Here is a 15,946-nt window from a genome sequence, read left to right on the forward strand (position 1 = left end):
CACAAATGTCTCTGACGGGCCTTCTAACTGGAACGTAGCAAATCACCCTGGGAGTGATCAATCCCATCAATCCTTGTCCTTCTCTCTCAGCTGGGCTAACTGGAGTGAGACACAAAGGACATTGGGTTTTGTCACGGCAGCCAGGAGGGAAAGGAAGAGGAAAGACTGCAGAACAGACCCAGAGATGCAGTTAGCCTGATGACAAGGGCAGGTCCTGACCAGAACAGGGAGAACAGACTGTTCTACATGGAAATTCCATCTCCACGGGGAGACACTCGTCCGGAGTAAAGTGTAACTGACCGACACACGGTTCCTCTCGAGGAGCGGAGATTTTAATGTAAGGATTTAAAAACAGCTTCTTAGCTCACATGGCTCATATGTCCCGTGACAACCTTCAGGGCAGATTGAGAAAAAAGCTGATGGGGCAGACCCTATCAGTCCAATGGGGAAACCCTCTGCTGAGATCTAGGGGTTTCCTTCTGACCAGAATAGCTCTGCATGAGCACATGGGCGCAGGAGGAAGTGACTATGTAAAGTAGTAGAGTCCTTAAACGCATTGTTAGTTCATGTTCATGTTAGTTCATGTTAGGACATGGTCCAGAGCACAGGAATTGCCATACTGGGCCAGTTTTTCTTGTAAGCTGAGTGCTTGGGAAGCCACCCAGGAGAAAGTCCAATGCCGCCCAGCCGGTTGGCAGAGCACCCACACCCTCCCATACCCGACAGCATGGGTGGTGCACATCTGTGCATGCCTCAGTGCACCCAACAAAATTTATTCTGCACATGAATGGGGGAAAAAATTAGAGGGGCCATTGCTTCTAGTCCAGTGTCCTGTTTCTGATGCAGTCGCAGCTGCTTCAGAAGGAGCTAGAAAATGCAAGATGTTTCCACAGTGCGGTCCTACTCCATCTCTGTGGCTGTGATTCCTAGGCACTGGGGTAATACAAATGAAAATGAAAATTACAAAAATCTGTGCTATGTCACTTATGCTATCACCTGCCGTGAAAGGCAGTGCTTGGCTTAGGTGGGTTCATACATTTTGCTCGTGCCTAATAAAATGGCAGGTATTTTAATTACTCATAAATGGTTAATCTGTTTTGAATCCCATCAAGCTCTTTATGTCTGCCAGGGGACATGGGAGCAGCTTTCAAGTATCTAAATGGGTGTTACAAGGAGGAGGGGGGGAAATTGTTCTCCTTGGCCTTTGAGGCCAGGACAAGCAGCAAAGGGCTTAAATTGCAGCAAGGGAGGTTTAGGTTGGACATAAGGAAAAACTTCCTGTCTGTCAGGGTATGTCTACACTACCCTCCTAATTCGAACTAGGAGGGTAACGTAGGCATACCGCACTCGCAAATGAAGCCCAGGATTTGAATTTCCCGGGCTTCATTTGCATGAAGCCAGCCGGTGCCATTTTTAAATGCTGGCAGTTCGAACCCCGTGCCGCACGGCTACACGTGGCACGGACTAGCTAGTTCGGATTAGGCTTCCTAATCCGAACTAGCTGTACTCCTCATTCCACGAGGAATAAGGGGTGGCTCAAAAGAGCACTTCCTTTCGCAATTTGGTGCTGTGTAGTCGTGCCAATTTCGAAACAGCTTCTTTCGAAAGTAAATTGGAAACAGATTTGCAACTTGCGGTACAGCAAACTGAATCTTTTTTCTGATTTCACAGTGCAGTCGAGACACAGCCTCAGGGATGATCTAGACCATACTTGGTCCTGCCGTGAGAGCAGGGGACTGGACTTGATGACCTCTCGAGGTCCAGTTCTAGTGTTGTTATAAAATCCTAGAGCTGGCAGAGACCTCAGAAGGCCATCAAGTCCAGCCCCCTGCTCTAGGCAGGACCAATCCCAACTAAATCAACCCAGCCAGGGCTTTGTCAAGCTGAGACTTAAACACCTCTAGAGATGGAGACTCCACTACTCCCCTAGGGAACCCATCCCAGTGCTTCACCACTCTCCTAGGGAAATAGTTTTTCCTTATCTCCAACCTAGACCTCCCTCACTGCAACCTGAGCCCATTGCTCCTTGTTCTGCCACCTGTCACTACTGAGAACAGCCTCTCTCCATCCTCTTTGGAACCTCCCTTCAGGAAGTTGAAGGCTGCTCTCAAATCCCCCTTCACTCTTCGCTTCTGCAGACTAAACAGACCCAAGTCCCTCAGCCTCTCCTCGTAGGTCATGCGCTCCAGACCCCTCATAATTTTGGCCGCCCTCTGCTGGACCCTCTCCAAAGCGTCCACATCCTTTCTGTGGTAGGGACAGAGGCACAATAATCCAGGTGTGGCCTCATCAGAGCCAAATGAAGGGGAATAATTACGTCTCTAGATCAGCTGGTATTCTGTGATTGTATGTTCCTAATATACCATGCAGAGAGTTCCAGCGACGAATTCAGCACAGTGCTTTTTAAAACACCACCCTCTCGCTTCTTGTTGAGGAAAGCACGGCAGTTACTGAGAGGAGTGGAAACCGGCAGGATGCTCATGGAGACGAGATGTGGACAGGGACGGCCGGGAGAGAATGGGTTTGCTTTCATTAGATAATAACAGGTTGCCACACATCAACTAGAAACTGCCCACGTTCCAAGACGTATCTGTTCTTAACCCTCCGCAGTGACGGGTTGTGCTCTGAGGAAGTCCAGCCCTGCGCAGAAGTGGCTGTGCACGCGTTGTGTGTTGTGACACTAGCTGGCCACATGATCGATCATTTCCCCCTTTTCGCCGGGGCAGACAGTCCCCCGGCCCATGTGCTGGGGAAGGTTTGGTGTCTGGGTGAGAATTCATGCAGTGACTAATTAATGGAGAGAACCGCTTATGCTTTGTGATGGTTGCGCACATTAAGATGATGATTTCATGTGTTAATCCTTTAGGCTACAGAGAGTTCACATGTAGCTAATTGGGCAGCTATCATGTGTGCGCATGGTTAGGAGCGGTGGTGAACGCGCAGGGTCGCAGTAGCATTTTCTTGGCTCGCATGAGGGAATTTCTTTTCCTCTCCCGTTACTGAGCTTCTGTTTGGCCACCTCCAGTTTTCCTGCCTTTTGAGAGAGCCTGGCCGCAGTCCCTAATCACCTTGTGCATTCACACAGGGCTTTTTACGCCAGGGGACCTCACTTCAGGGAAAGTCAAGGTTAGCAGGCAAGTAAAATTCCCCCACCCACGCAGTTTTAGCAGAAGTCCTTCAGTTTAGTCTGGCTCAGCACACCCTGTAGCAACCCCGAAGAACTTCCGAGTTTTCTTCCACAAAACTGACCACCGTGGTAAACAAACAGCGGGCACCAGCAACTTCTCTAAACCGGAGTCAGTTACGGAACTGCCCGGTGGGGAAGAAGCTTGGGGGCCGAAAGAGACGAGACTGTGCAGAACTGCTCTTAGCAAGGCCTGCTCGTGGCGTTTCTTCCAGTCACTGTCAGGCATAGAAATGCACCCCCCTCGGCGTGGCCAAATAATCCATCAGACGCAGAGGCCGACAGGCAAGGGGTTGTGTACGCGCAGGAAGCAGGGACGCGTCGGTCAGTCAGGAACGGCGAAAGATTCCCCACTACAATAACACGGGTGGAGAGAGCGCGGTTTGAGGAGGTCCACTCCCCACCACCATAACTAGAGCTCTCTGTCCACATGCACAGGGGGCCCCTTCTCCCCGGCCGACGTGTCCAAGGTTCAAGGGTCTGACCGTGGGAGGAAAGTGGGGTCCACACTCAGCAACGCTCACACACACGGTGGCTACGTCTACACTGGCATGAATTTCCGAAAATGCTTTTAATGGAAAAGTTTTCCATTAAAAGCATTTTCAGAAAAGCACGTCTAGATTGGCCACGGAGGCTTTTCCGCAAAAAAGCCCCAATTGCCATTTTCGCGATCGGAGCTTTTTTGCGGAAAACAGTACTATGCTGTCCACACTGACCCTTTCGCACAAAAGTCTTTTGGAAAAAGACTTTTGCCCGAACGGGAGCAGCATCGTATTTCCAGAAAAGCACTGATGATTTTACATGAGATCGTCAGTGCTTTTCCGGAAATTCAAGTGGCCAGTGTAGACAGCTGGCAAGTTTTTCCGCATAATCAGATGATTTCGTGGAAAAACTTGTCAGTCTAGACACAGCCGGTCAGTGTCTGAATCCTGGGGTTGGGGTGGGCCGGGGGCAGATGTCAGAGCACGTTGCCAGTGCAGGAGCCTCAGTGCAGCTGCCAGTCGCACCGAACGGACCCTCTCTTGATTGGAAGCAGTCCGCACCCCAAGCAGGGAGCTGGTGCTGGCTCGCCCGTGGGTACATTGGACCTGGAATGACTTGGCTCACAACAGGGAATGGCTAATCCTGGTCAATATTGCCCACATTGCACAGAGGCCATGTGCACCCCGGACCCCGAGCCCTCCAGCCAGGAACCCCCTTCCCCCTTGAGCACAGACCCCCTGCCTACTTATCCCCATTGCCACCAGGCGGCCTGCAGTCCAGCATTCTGGGGCATGCGTCCCAGCCAAGCGAGTGGTGGGTCATGGTGGTGTCGGCCAGCTGGGACATGTCACTTAGGCCGTGCCAGGCCCCTGAAAGCTGTTGGCCTTGGGGCCAGCATGCCAGCAAAGTGCTTGCATGCGGGTCGATGTCGCAGGGCAGGGTGTCCCTGCCACGGGCCAGGAGCAGCCTCCCTGACAGCGGGATGCACGGAAATCGCTTCCTGCTCTGAAGCAAACAGCTCACAAGCCCCACTTCTGCTACACACCAGCCTTGGACTGAGCCCGCCAAGACTGGAGGCTCTAAGCATCAGGCATTTGGGGTGAACGCCACATCTCTCTGGGGGTCCTGTCCCTGACCCATCCGCCCCAGCGTGGAGGCAGGCACCAACGGGAGCAAATCCACCATCGACCCTGGAGGGAATCTGCAAAACAACCGATCCATGTTTCACAGGAGCTTGGCTGTCACATGGGCACCCAAGTCCTGCCCTAACAGCTGTGCCATGGCATCCTCCAATAACCTCAGAGCTGGTAGCGCAGCCTCTCATCACTGTGGCTGCCATCACGCCTCCGCCTGACCCCCCGCTCCACCCCCGGCACTTTGGCACCACCCTGGGACACAGCCAGGACACCGGCCACATCCTCAGCGGATGCTGCGCCCCCACTTCCAGTGGCCCCCGCTGGGTGTCCAGGCTCTTTTTGAAAAATGCCAACGAGAACAGAGACGTCTCAACGCCAGGACTTCAAAATCCCACAGGCCCCCTTTAGCAGCGAGCCCTAGCAAGCAGGAAGCGAGATCAACAGTGATAAATGCCCCCGCAGCTGCAAGCTGAGTTATCGGCAACGGCAACGAGACCTTATCGGGCAGCCCAGGCAGACATGAGCTGCAGGCTCCTTGGCCTGGAACGCGGAAGAGCACAATTGGCGATGGATGTTCTCTCCTGATAATGCTTTGCAATCCAGGAAGGGGTCTGAGGGAGGAGAGAGGATCAAGACGGTATCATTCAGTCTTGGGCTGTGCCGGACCCCACTGCAGAACCTGGAGGCATCGAAAGGGGGTGGACAGCATGCAGCACCCTATCTCGCAGGAGCTCCAAGCACTGCCCAGACACTGCCAAGCAGGAGCTGAACTGTTTCACAGAGAGGGAAATGGCAGGTGTGGAGCTGTTCTGGTGCCTGCTCCCAGAACAGTTTGTAGCTGAGCGGAGGACAGAATCCAACCTTGTGTCTTGGGCCTTGTCTACAAAACTGCCTTTTGGTGGCAAACTAGTGAGAGTGTTTACACCGCAACACCCAGTTCAGGTGACAAAAAGTGAGAGACTTTTGTCTTTGTCCCCTCACTTTACTGTCGACAAAAAGCCAGCGTGGACTCTGCTGTTTGTTTTGTCCAGAGAACTGACTTCTGCCAGTATCCCTCAATGCCTGCCCTGATGGCTGGGCTCAGTGTTTTGTGATCTCTGCTGCCCCGGAGGCATGCGCCCCCTCCCCTTGCAAAGCTCTGGGAAGTATCTGACAGCTGAGTAAGCTGCTCGGTTTGGGGAACAAACGAAGAACAAACCACTGGAATGTTCCTGTTGTGCCCTGTACTAGAAAAACAGCAGCTGGCAGATTGCTGCTGCAGGGAGAAGGCTGGAGAGGCTGCTGTGCTGCTTTGACATTCTTCAGCACGGAGAGCTCACAGAGCGATGAGGGAATCTCAGAAGCTCAGGGATCAGCTCTGCTTTCCCACCGCACTGCACTGCGGGATGCTTCCCCACAATGCTTTGCTCTATATGTCAACAGGGAGCTAGCCATGTGGCCAGGAAATGTCAACAATGTAAGGCAAAAAAACTAGCTAGACCAGGTTTCGCTTTTAGCAACTTTTGCATGTCAACAGCACTTTTATTGCCAAACTTCCCCGGGTAGACAAAGCCTTAGACCCCAGAGACGACTTCCTTCATCTGAGGAAGTGAGAGAGGATGCTGCTGACCATGTACAGCATCTCTAGACACTGGGCCCAAATCCTTTGGTTGGTCATGAGTGAAAACGAACGTGGCAGCTTCTTCCTAGTCCCCATCTCAGTCCGCCACGTGCTTGGTCGTCTCGACTCTGGCAAGACAAAGGACTGGAGTGGAATGTGCACATCTGCAAGGGGCAGGGGCGTGTCACCACCTCCCCATTGCCTCAAGCCAATGCTCTTAATTTCTCTCCTGGGACCCTGACAGTCTCCCCCTCGCCTTAGACGTGCTGCATCACAGCATAAGGCCATAGAATCATGTCAGTGACCTGGATGTCCACTGATCATGGGTGTGGCCAAGATTCCTGCAATCCCATAAAGTTTGTTGACAGCCCCCAGTCCCGGCTCTCCCTGTTCTGTGCTTTATTTAGCTCTAATTGACCACTCAATGTTCAAGAGCCCAGCAAGCAATGGACGTGTTGGCGATGCTGCTAGACAATACTGACCTCCCAGGCTTTGGCAAATTCTCGGGTTCAGCCCCGGTCAGGCCCTGAGGGTGCCAGACTAGAGAAGTTCAACCTGTAGCTGCCTCTGGCCTAGAAATCAGGCCCCTACCCGGCCTTGGGCTTCCCCTGGAATCAAAATCCCAGGAACAGGTTGGATCCAGACACTCCTCCTTATAAAATGCAGAGTAGCTCCTGGCAGAAGCCCTGGTTTTGCCCTAAGGATGGTGCCTAGCTAGAGGAGGGTCCAGGCCTGGCAACGTCCCCAGAGATGGTCCAGGGCGACTGGGACATGTGATCTGGTCAGGTGCAGGCCACAGCCGAACGCTGCTGCAAAACTAAGCTAAACACCGGGATAAAATAACGCTGGCCACAGAGACACTGCAGGCAGCCAGGGAAAGTTAAAAGGACTCTGCTCAGCAAGATCAAAGGCTCCGGCAGCACCGGTTACTCCTCCTCACTGATCAAAGGCACCAGGACTCCTCACAGGAGAGACGGGCAGCTCTGGGATGCTGCTGCCTACACACCCGGAACTGATACTAGTGATCACACCTCGCCCAGACTCTGCCACAGCCCCCAGCTCCCGGCTTCGTGCTTTCCTCTCCGTGTCAGGCCCCTGCCTGCTACCCCGGAGCCCAGCAGATATTCCTGTCCCCCAGTCCCTGGTGCCGCAGGTGTGCTTGTACCTCAGGGCGCTGGAAGTCAGTCGGACACGCCACCCTCGCTCGCATTTGCCCACTGGCAGACGTGAACGCTCCCGAACCAATCCCGATTCCCTGCCGCGTTATTCCTTCCAGCTACGCCGTCACAGCTGATCTCCCCCTTCTCATGGAAATCAATAACCCTCCGCCCCAACCACAGCAGGCGCCGGCTCCGATCCCTCCCTTCCTCCTGCTTCTCGGCTTTCTTTCTGGATAGCCCCGCTCCCCGGGTGACAGCCGGCAGCCTAGCAATCCCTCCCGGCGCACACTGAGCCCAGCGAGCCATCAGGAACAATTACAGGCTGTTGGTGGGAAATAGGACTTGTGGGGAGTGAAGGATTTTACACCCCTGGCAAGAGTATTTGTCTCTGTCTGTTCATGCACCAAGCGCGCGGCTGCTGGCACAGGCAGACTTCCCTCTTTCGCGCTTGCCAAGAATACGACCTCGGCCTGCGCGTGGGTGGGAGGGTGGGAACGAGGAACTGATCGTTAGATTTCCATGCTCTTTGGCAACCCCGAGTTGGGAGGCTTGGGGACTCTCTGTATGTTTGCCAGTCACACCTCCTGTCCCCAGCATTTACCACTTCTCGGAGCTGGCCTCAGCCGAGTGTCCCGTGGCTAAGGGCAGATTACACATTTCTGGTTACCCGCAGCAGGACAGGAAGCCAGGAAGTCCCTCTGTTTTGCAAGCAGGGCTCTTAGAAACAATGGCTTCACATAGATGAGGAGATAAGGGAGAGTAGGTCAGGCCTGCTGTAAAGCAGCCAGAGAGCTCTCGGGCACATGGCAGAAGCTGTTCCCTCTAGCCGGAACAAAAGAGCTTTCCTGCAAGAGCTGGGGATGTTTTTAGGTGGCACTAAAAATTCCGCAGGGACTGGCGTTCCCCAAAGTCCAGAAATGTGGAACCGTCTGCTCCCAACACAGGATGCGAGGCTGGAGTTGGGTCTTGGCAGCCAGAGGCAGAAGGTCACACGACGGAGGGCAGCGCCAGCGGTGGGCACGGAGCCAAGCCTGAGAATAGCGCCTCGTTGGAGCTTCTGGACCAGGTTCTGATCACGGTTACGCCAGCAGGCTCCCAGAGCCCCTCCATGTGTGACACCTGCCAACTAAGATCAGACTCTGTCTTCTTTACACCCGCAAAAACTGAGCGTGTCTCCAGGGAGGTGCCGTTGGGTTTACACTGGCCCCTAAGACCATAAGAACGGCCATAATGGATCAGACGAAAGGTCCATCTACCCAGTGTCCTGTCTTCCAACAATGGCCAATGCCAGGTCCTCCAGAGGGAGTGAACAAAACAGGGAATCATCCAGTGATCCCTCCCCTCTCACTCATTTCCAGCTTCTGGCAAACTGACGGTGGGGACACCATCCCGGCCCATCCTGGCTAATAGCCATTGATGGACGTCTCCTTCACACATTTATCTAAATTGGAGCCCAAGTTATAAAGTCGGGATCTTCACGGAGGAGCAGCCTGTCACCGTGCCTACAAGAACACAGAGCCCTCCAATGGCACCAGGCCTTAGGAATTCAAAATGGCTGCCCCGCACAGCCTCCCGGGAGCACCATAGGCCGCTCAGGAGCCGTGGGGTCCCTGTCCCTGTGCCAGATGGGGGCAGGAGGTGCAGCTCAGAAGCAGAGGCGGCTCTGAAAACACGCTGTTTTCTCAGGAAGTTTGCTGCCCAGCCCGGGGCGGTGAAGGGCTCCCACTCCGAGGCGCAGGGTCTGCTGCCGCACGGCTGCCAGCCTGAGGGGTTCGGTGGGACTGTGCCCTGATGCTCTGCTCTGCGCACAGGGCGCTATGGGGCAGGGGGAGAGACTGGAGTGGGACGCCGGAGCCAGGGCTGGCCCACAACATTTTGGCACCGGAGGCGGGGAGCTCAAATGACGCCCCCATTCCCCCTCGCTTGGGCCAAAACTTTGCAAGGTCTCAATTCTGCCTTCTTCCTGTTCTACTCCGCTCAGGGCACTGCTCTGCTACCGACCCCAATAAAGGAGAACTAACAGCAGCAGACACAATTTTATACACTCTGGCTCCTAGTGGCACCCCCCCCCCCCCCACAGTCTGGCACCTGAGGCGGCCGCCTCAGTTTGCCTCATGGTAAGGCCGGCCCTGCCCAGAGCCTTCCCTGCCAGGTGAGCCCAGCCAGAGACTGCTCCCTGCAACTAGCCACACAAATTCCTCCGCCTCTGGCCCCTTCCTGGCTCTGAATGTTCCCCAGCGCGGCTGCAGCAGTGCCCCGGGCCTTGGGCTCTACACAGCCTCTATCGCCGGTCCCACTCCCAGTCCGTACAGGCTTCCAGGGTGCCAGGCAGGATCACAGAATCAGAACCATAGAGCTGGAAGACACCTCAGGAGGTCAAGTCCAGCCCCCTGCTCTAGGCAGGATCAGTCCCAACTAAATCAACCCGGCCAGGGCTTTGTCAAGCCGAGACTTAAACATCTCTAGGGATGGAGACTCCACTACTCCCCTAGGGAACCCATTCCAGTGCTTCACCACCCTCCTAGTGAAATAGTTTTTCCTAATATCTAACCTGGACCTCTCCCACCACAACTTGAGACCATTGCTCCTTGTTCTGCCACCTGTCACTACTGAGAACAGCCTCTCTCCATCCTCTTTGGAACCCCCGTTCAGGAAGTTGAAGGCTGCTATCAAATCCCCCCTCACTCTTCGCTTCTGCAGACTAAAAAGACCCACCTCTCTGCCTCTCCTCGTAGGTCATATGCTCCAGCCCCCTAATCATTTTGGTTGCTGTCTGCTGGATCCTCTCCAATGCGTCCACATCCTTTTTGTAGTGGGGGGCCCAGAACTGGACACGATACTCCAGATGTGGCCTCACCAGAGCCGAATAAAGGGGAATAATGACATCTCTGGATCTGCTGGCAATGCTCCTCTTAAAAGGATACAGCCACCTTTCCTGCGGTGACATAGGCCAATAGGAATTCCCCAGCAGGAAACTTGCATCAATAAATTAAGGAAGCCTGAATGAATTCCTCTGTTTCCCCTGCTGCAAATGCCATCCTCCAGCAAACGCCAGAGCCTGACCCGGCCGACGGCTCCTTGCACAGCTCGAGAGGCACCGACCCAGCTAAGATTCCAGTCACACCTCCAGGGAACAGCTCACTGTATGTGTGACATCCAGGGCAACAGGCCGAGGTCTTGACCGGGGTCGCCAGGCACGACCACAACACAAACAATGAGTAACATTGTAGTAACCGTGGCAGGGGGGTTGAATGATTTGCATGGAGTAAAGGCTGCCTCTGTGGGCTTGGCTGCTGAGGTGGATTTTGGCTGCAGTTGGTGGGACAGCAAACGAGCGGGGAGGATTTATTTCCAGGAACTAAGAGAGAGGCTCTAACATGATGCAATCAGAGGGAGGTAGCTCTGCAGAAGTCGCTGGCCCGGGGCATTAAGAGCACATGCACCTAGGGGAGCATGAGTGTTACTAAAAGTAAGCGGCAGGTGCTCAGAAAGATTGCTCCCCAATTAGCCTGCTGTAATCATGGGGGGTGCTTCGGAGGGAGCTATATTGCCGCGTCCCAGTTTTACTGCTCCTTGGGACGCTTGCAGCTAGACACAGGAGCGTGGATCCTCTCTTCCCTCCCCCTCCCCATTTTGGGAGTGGTACGGCTCAGGTGTCAGTCTCCAGCGGTAATCACCGTCCACCGCTTCCCAGGACTGACTGCCAGAGTCCTTCAGCAGAGAGGAGCTGGGAGGCTGAAAAGCAAATCAAGTGGTAAAAGCCCTGGCTGGAGGGATGAGAGAGAATTCCTGTGAGGCCACCATGCAAAGAGATGAGAACACAAGCTTCTTGACTTTGCCCTTCATCTTTACATAAAGAGACCAGTGACACCTCTGACAACCCCGCAAAGGCCCATTAGGAAAGATGGAGAAAAAAGCCACCATCAGACAATCCTTCTGCTTCACAAGGCAGCTGTAGGCAGGGGAAGGAGGAAGGGAGCAAACAGATTCTTAATGCAGCACCTGTAGCTTATTCACCCTTTTTTCCCCTGGGCCAGAGGTTCTCAAATCGTGGTCCATGGACCACCAGTGGTCCGCAGGCTTCATCCAAGTGGTCCACAGATAGTTCCCCCTAAGGCAGGGCTACTCAACCCGCAGCCCGTTTGCTTGTGGCCTGCAGTGCGGGTTGGGTTTACGCGGGGCTCAACACACAGCCTGCGGGTTAGATCCTCTGAACCTCCACTGGGAAAACACTCCCCAACAGCAAGTCAATATGATGGTCTTCTGTTGAGATGTGTTTTAGTAGTTCAGTTCCTGGACTGTCATTGCTCCTTAAAAGTTCTGTCCTATGGGTGGAAATTGGGTAAATATTGCATTTTATTTGACTTAAATGGGGCCTGCTTGTTGTGTAGTCGTGCTTTAATCTTTGTATTTGTGCCTGTAAGTGTGAAAGAAGCTATTTGCATATATTTATTTGCATATATATGCAACCACATTTAAGTTGCAGCCCTCAGCATGTGCTGTGAGTATCATTGTGGCCTCCGGGGCTTCCAAAGTTGAGTAGCCCTGGCCTAAGACATGCACCTGGGCCACCGCACACGAGTGAGTTGTGAGCAGTGTTCCCTGTCCGCTGGGAGCTTGTGCAGCCACTCAGGAGAAATTCCAATGCCACCCAGCTGATTTGTAGAGCGCCCGCAGCTCGGTTTGTTGTTTCTCCTGCGGGTTCACATTCACACATGTCTGAGTGCACACAGAAAAATTTATCCCGCCCATAGATGGCAAAAATCCACACATGGATGGAAAAGATTAGCGGGACTGTTGGTTGTGGGCTTTTGTTTGCAGAACAAAACAGCTTTGATTATTAATAAGGGGTTTCTTACCTGTCACGTTTATCCAGAGGGCTTTGTAATCGCTCGCTAACCGCACAAACCACACTTGGAAAGTGATCTGCCAAGACCCTCCTCCAGTTTCAAGTGGCCTGTGGGTGGGAAAAAAAAGTTTGAGAACCACAGCCCTAGGCTCAGAGACTCTTGCTGGAATTAGTCTTGTTTAGGAGATGCCCATTAGAACAGAGAGGCTGCTGCTGTGGTGTAAAACAAGCCAGCTGCACTCAGTGAGCATGTGATGAGGAGGCCAGGTGTGTCTGATCCGGGGCTGTTGAAATGGGTGACTGCCACACTGTCTCCTTAGGAACCCTAACATCTGACCCTCACTCTAGGGTTGCCAGATGGTTTAACCAAAAATACCAAACACTCCTCCCTCCCCCACAAAAAAACACCAGGGAAAAAATTCTGTTGAGGAAAAAAGGGGGGGGGGAGACCAAAGTTGTTAAGCCAAAAAAAAAAAAAAAAAGCGTTGCCCTTTTAAATGGCCCTGCGCTCCTCACTACCCCGCCCGACGCGGCAGGAAAAAATTGTCCCCGCCGGGCTTCCATCTGAGGGAAACAGGAAATACCAGACATTTTACATGTCCAGTATTTTCTGTTTTTTTTTTTTTTTTTTTTTTTTTTTTTACCGTACGGGGACACGAATACTGGACTGTCCAGGTGAATACTGGACACCTGGCAACCCTACCTCACGCGGATACGAAGGCCTGCGCCTTCCCTGCCCCCACAAATCACATGCTCCCGCAGCAGGCTCTGCGCATCACTCCTTCGAAACCAGCACCCGGGTGTTTTTCCATCGGCACGTTAACATATTGTTTAGTACAAGCGAACATCAGAGACAACTAATTTAAGCGCCGTCTGTACGGGGTGTCTTGGTTGAATTTGGCAGGCTACCCAGCAAGGCGGAAGCGACATTTGGCTCCCGAGAGGTGCTAAATATCCATGGTGCAACAGCAGTGCCGGGTTTTTAAAGGGCTCGTGACAAAACCTGCCCCGAAGGCTCCTGCCTCGGGAGGCAGTGAGGGCGCTGGGGGTGAGGGCAGGAGACGGAGCTGCGTGAGGCGTAGCTGCTAGTCTAAGCACACGGCCTGGTTCTGGGTGGGAAAACGCAGCAGTGATTTAACGTGAGGGCTCGGCAGAGGCCTGCTGCTCTGCGCAGTGCCCGGAGCTGGAAGAGATGGCTAGAAAAGAGTAGTTCATGGAGGCTGAGGTTACTGCGCACACCGGGGGTCCCCTCAGCTCCCTGTGCGCCACTCGGGCATCCCCGTCTGCAAGACGCCCTGCAATTCCCCTCCCCCGTCTCTTCCCTGCTAGGGTCTGTTTGGCCCCATTTCCCCTAGGAGGGTCCCCTGTTCTGGGCACCCTCCTCCCTTTCTTCTTTCTAACCGGGAGAGGGCTCCTTCAGCCTGTGAACCGATATTCTTGCAGCCAGGCTGGTCCCAGGAGGTTAGAGAGGCAAGGGGTGGGGGAGAGCAGCGCTTTGACGGGAGCTGCTCTTCGGCATGAGCAGAGATGAGCGAGGCTACTATTGTAAGGCGGAGGCAAGAAGATGTGAACCGGAGCCACCAGCTAGTTCTTGGAGATCTACAGCCAAAGGCCTAAGAGCTAGATCGGGGGCAGGGAACCTTTTTTGGGTCGGGGGCCACACAAAAGTGAGAAGCAAAAAAAAAATTAAAAAAAACCAAGAATTTCCCCACATCCCCTTGCACATCAGAGCCTACGGGGCCCAGGCTAGTAGATTTTGTGGCCCCCCCAACTCTCTAGGGCAGGGCCAAAAATGAGGAGTCGAGGGTGGGTGGGAGCTGCCAGGAGGGAGTGTGGATGAGCCGAGCGGGTGCTGGGGTCTGGGCAGGGGAGGGGGCTGCAGGGCTGGAGCGCTAGCACCAGCTCCCCAATGCTGGGGGGGATTCCCAAACCTCGGGGACCGGATCCAGGCAAGCTAGGGGTCAGATCCAGCCCCTGGGCTGTGGGTTCCCCACCCCCTGGGCTAGAGGTTTGAGGTGCTGCTGTGCTAAAGAGCAGGCAGGGGGTTCATCCGTCCCCCAGTTTCCCCTTTCTGGTTTGCCGTGTGGCCCAAAACCCAAGAGGGTCCTGACCAGTGAAGGCTGGAACATCCCCTGAAATGCTGGAGTGGATTGGCGGCAGCGTTCAAAAGCTCTCTGGTCACTACAGACAGAGAAATGCCCTGGCGTGAGTGTAAGGGCTTCACCCCACTACCAGCGTGGCCAACAGTCGTACGCCGTCACGGAAAAGTGAACTTCCTTCGCAAGTGCATGAATTTGGGCTGGGGGGAGGAGAGAGAATAGAGCCTGGTGTGTCAACATTAGCTTTAAAATCATCTGAGCTCATGGTTAAATCGTGGAGGGGTCCCTGTGCCCGCTCTTTGCTGTGCTTGGGAGGTCCAGGAACTTTCCCGAGTCTGATCCAAAACCCACTGAAGTTAATGAGCATCATTCATTTAACTTCCTCTGGCTTTGAATCAGATCCTAACCATTTCAGTCATAAGATCAAGACCACGTATTCCTGTTCCTCCAGAAATATAATTTATGCCATCATGTGCCAACAGTGTCCATCTGCTATGTATACTGGACAAACTTCTCAGACACTTTGCCAAAGAATCAATGCCCACAAAACAGACATCAGACAGTTTCACAAGGAAAAAACAGTTTCTTGCCATTTCAGCCAGAATGGGCATGGTCTCAAGGACCTGATTACCTGCATCTTGCTTCAAAGAGATTTTAACACAAGACTCCAAAGAGAAGCCTCTGAACTGTCATTCATGCTTAAATTTGACACTTTACGAATGGGCCTTAACAAAGACACTAATTATCTTACCCATTACAAAGATAGCTTCCCCAATTATCACCTCTAATATCATTATCTCATAGACATTAACCTCTCCCCCACATCCTCCCTCTGTTCTAAAATCTGATTTGTCTATTTTATGTGTGTTCACTTTTTTTTGATTGCATCACTTTGGTATATATGGTCATGCCACTTTTCTTCCACAATTTGATCTGAGGAAGTGGGTCTGGCCCACGAAAGCTCATCACCTAATAAACCATCTTGTTAGTCTTGAAAGTGCTGCATAGTCCTGTCTTTTGATCCTGTACTGAGGCCTTCTTGTGGCATTGATTTAAAGGATTCCCTCCTAGATTTCAGGCCCTATGTCTTAGCTTGTGGTACTTTTCCTCTTTTGTGTATTGGTTATAATTTTTAAGAGACATTCCCATCGACCTGCGATTTTGAGAAACTTAAGGAAACTGTGAGACCCAAGAGGCTGGGTGATGGGGCGTCATACGGGTGCCTTTTAGTAGAGGCTGGGCGTAACGCAGAATAAGACTGACAGCTCTAAGGCAGGCCCCTAGTACACCATAATATGAATAGCTTTGTCCTAATGGGATTGCAAAATATTCCTTGCTAAAGGAACGAGCCCTGGCGTGCGGCTGACGGGAATGTTGCCAGGAGGGATACACCCGTGCAGGGTTAGAGAAGGAGAACTTGCCGGCATTGTCAGTG

At 53.2% G+C, this 15,946-nt stretch overlaps 1 long non-coding RNA gene across 1 annotated transcript in view; it reads right to left on the reverse strand.

Annotated features, from left to right (window-relative positions):
- Positions 1 to 15,946, reverse strand: part of LOC142818827 (uncharacterized) — a 53,823-nt gene that overhangs the window by 22,023 nt on the left and 15,854 nt on the right. The window contains exon 2 of the long non-coding RNA XR_012896466.1: positions 12,423 to 12,520. This is a non-coding gene — a long non-coding RNA (uncharacterized LOC142818827). The remainder of the gene's footprint in view (positions 1 to 12,422; positions 12,521 to 15,946) is intronic.

This window comes from Pelodiscus sinensis, chromosome 18 (genome assembly GCF_049634645.1).
Source record: "Pelodiscus sinensis isolate JC-2024 chromosome 18, ASM4963464v1, whole genome shotgun sequence".
Taxonomy (NCBI): domain Eukaryota; kingdom Metazoa; phylum Chordata; order Testudines; family Trionychidae; genus Pelodiscus; species Pelodiscus sinensis.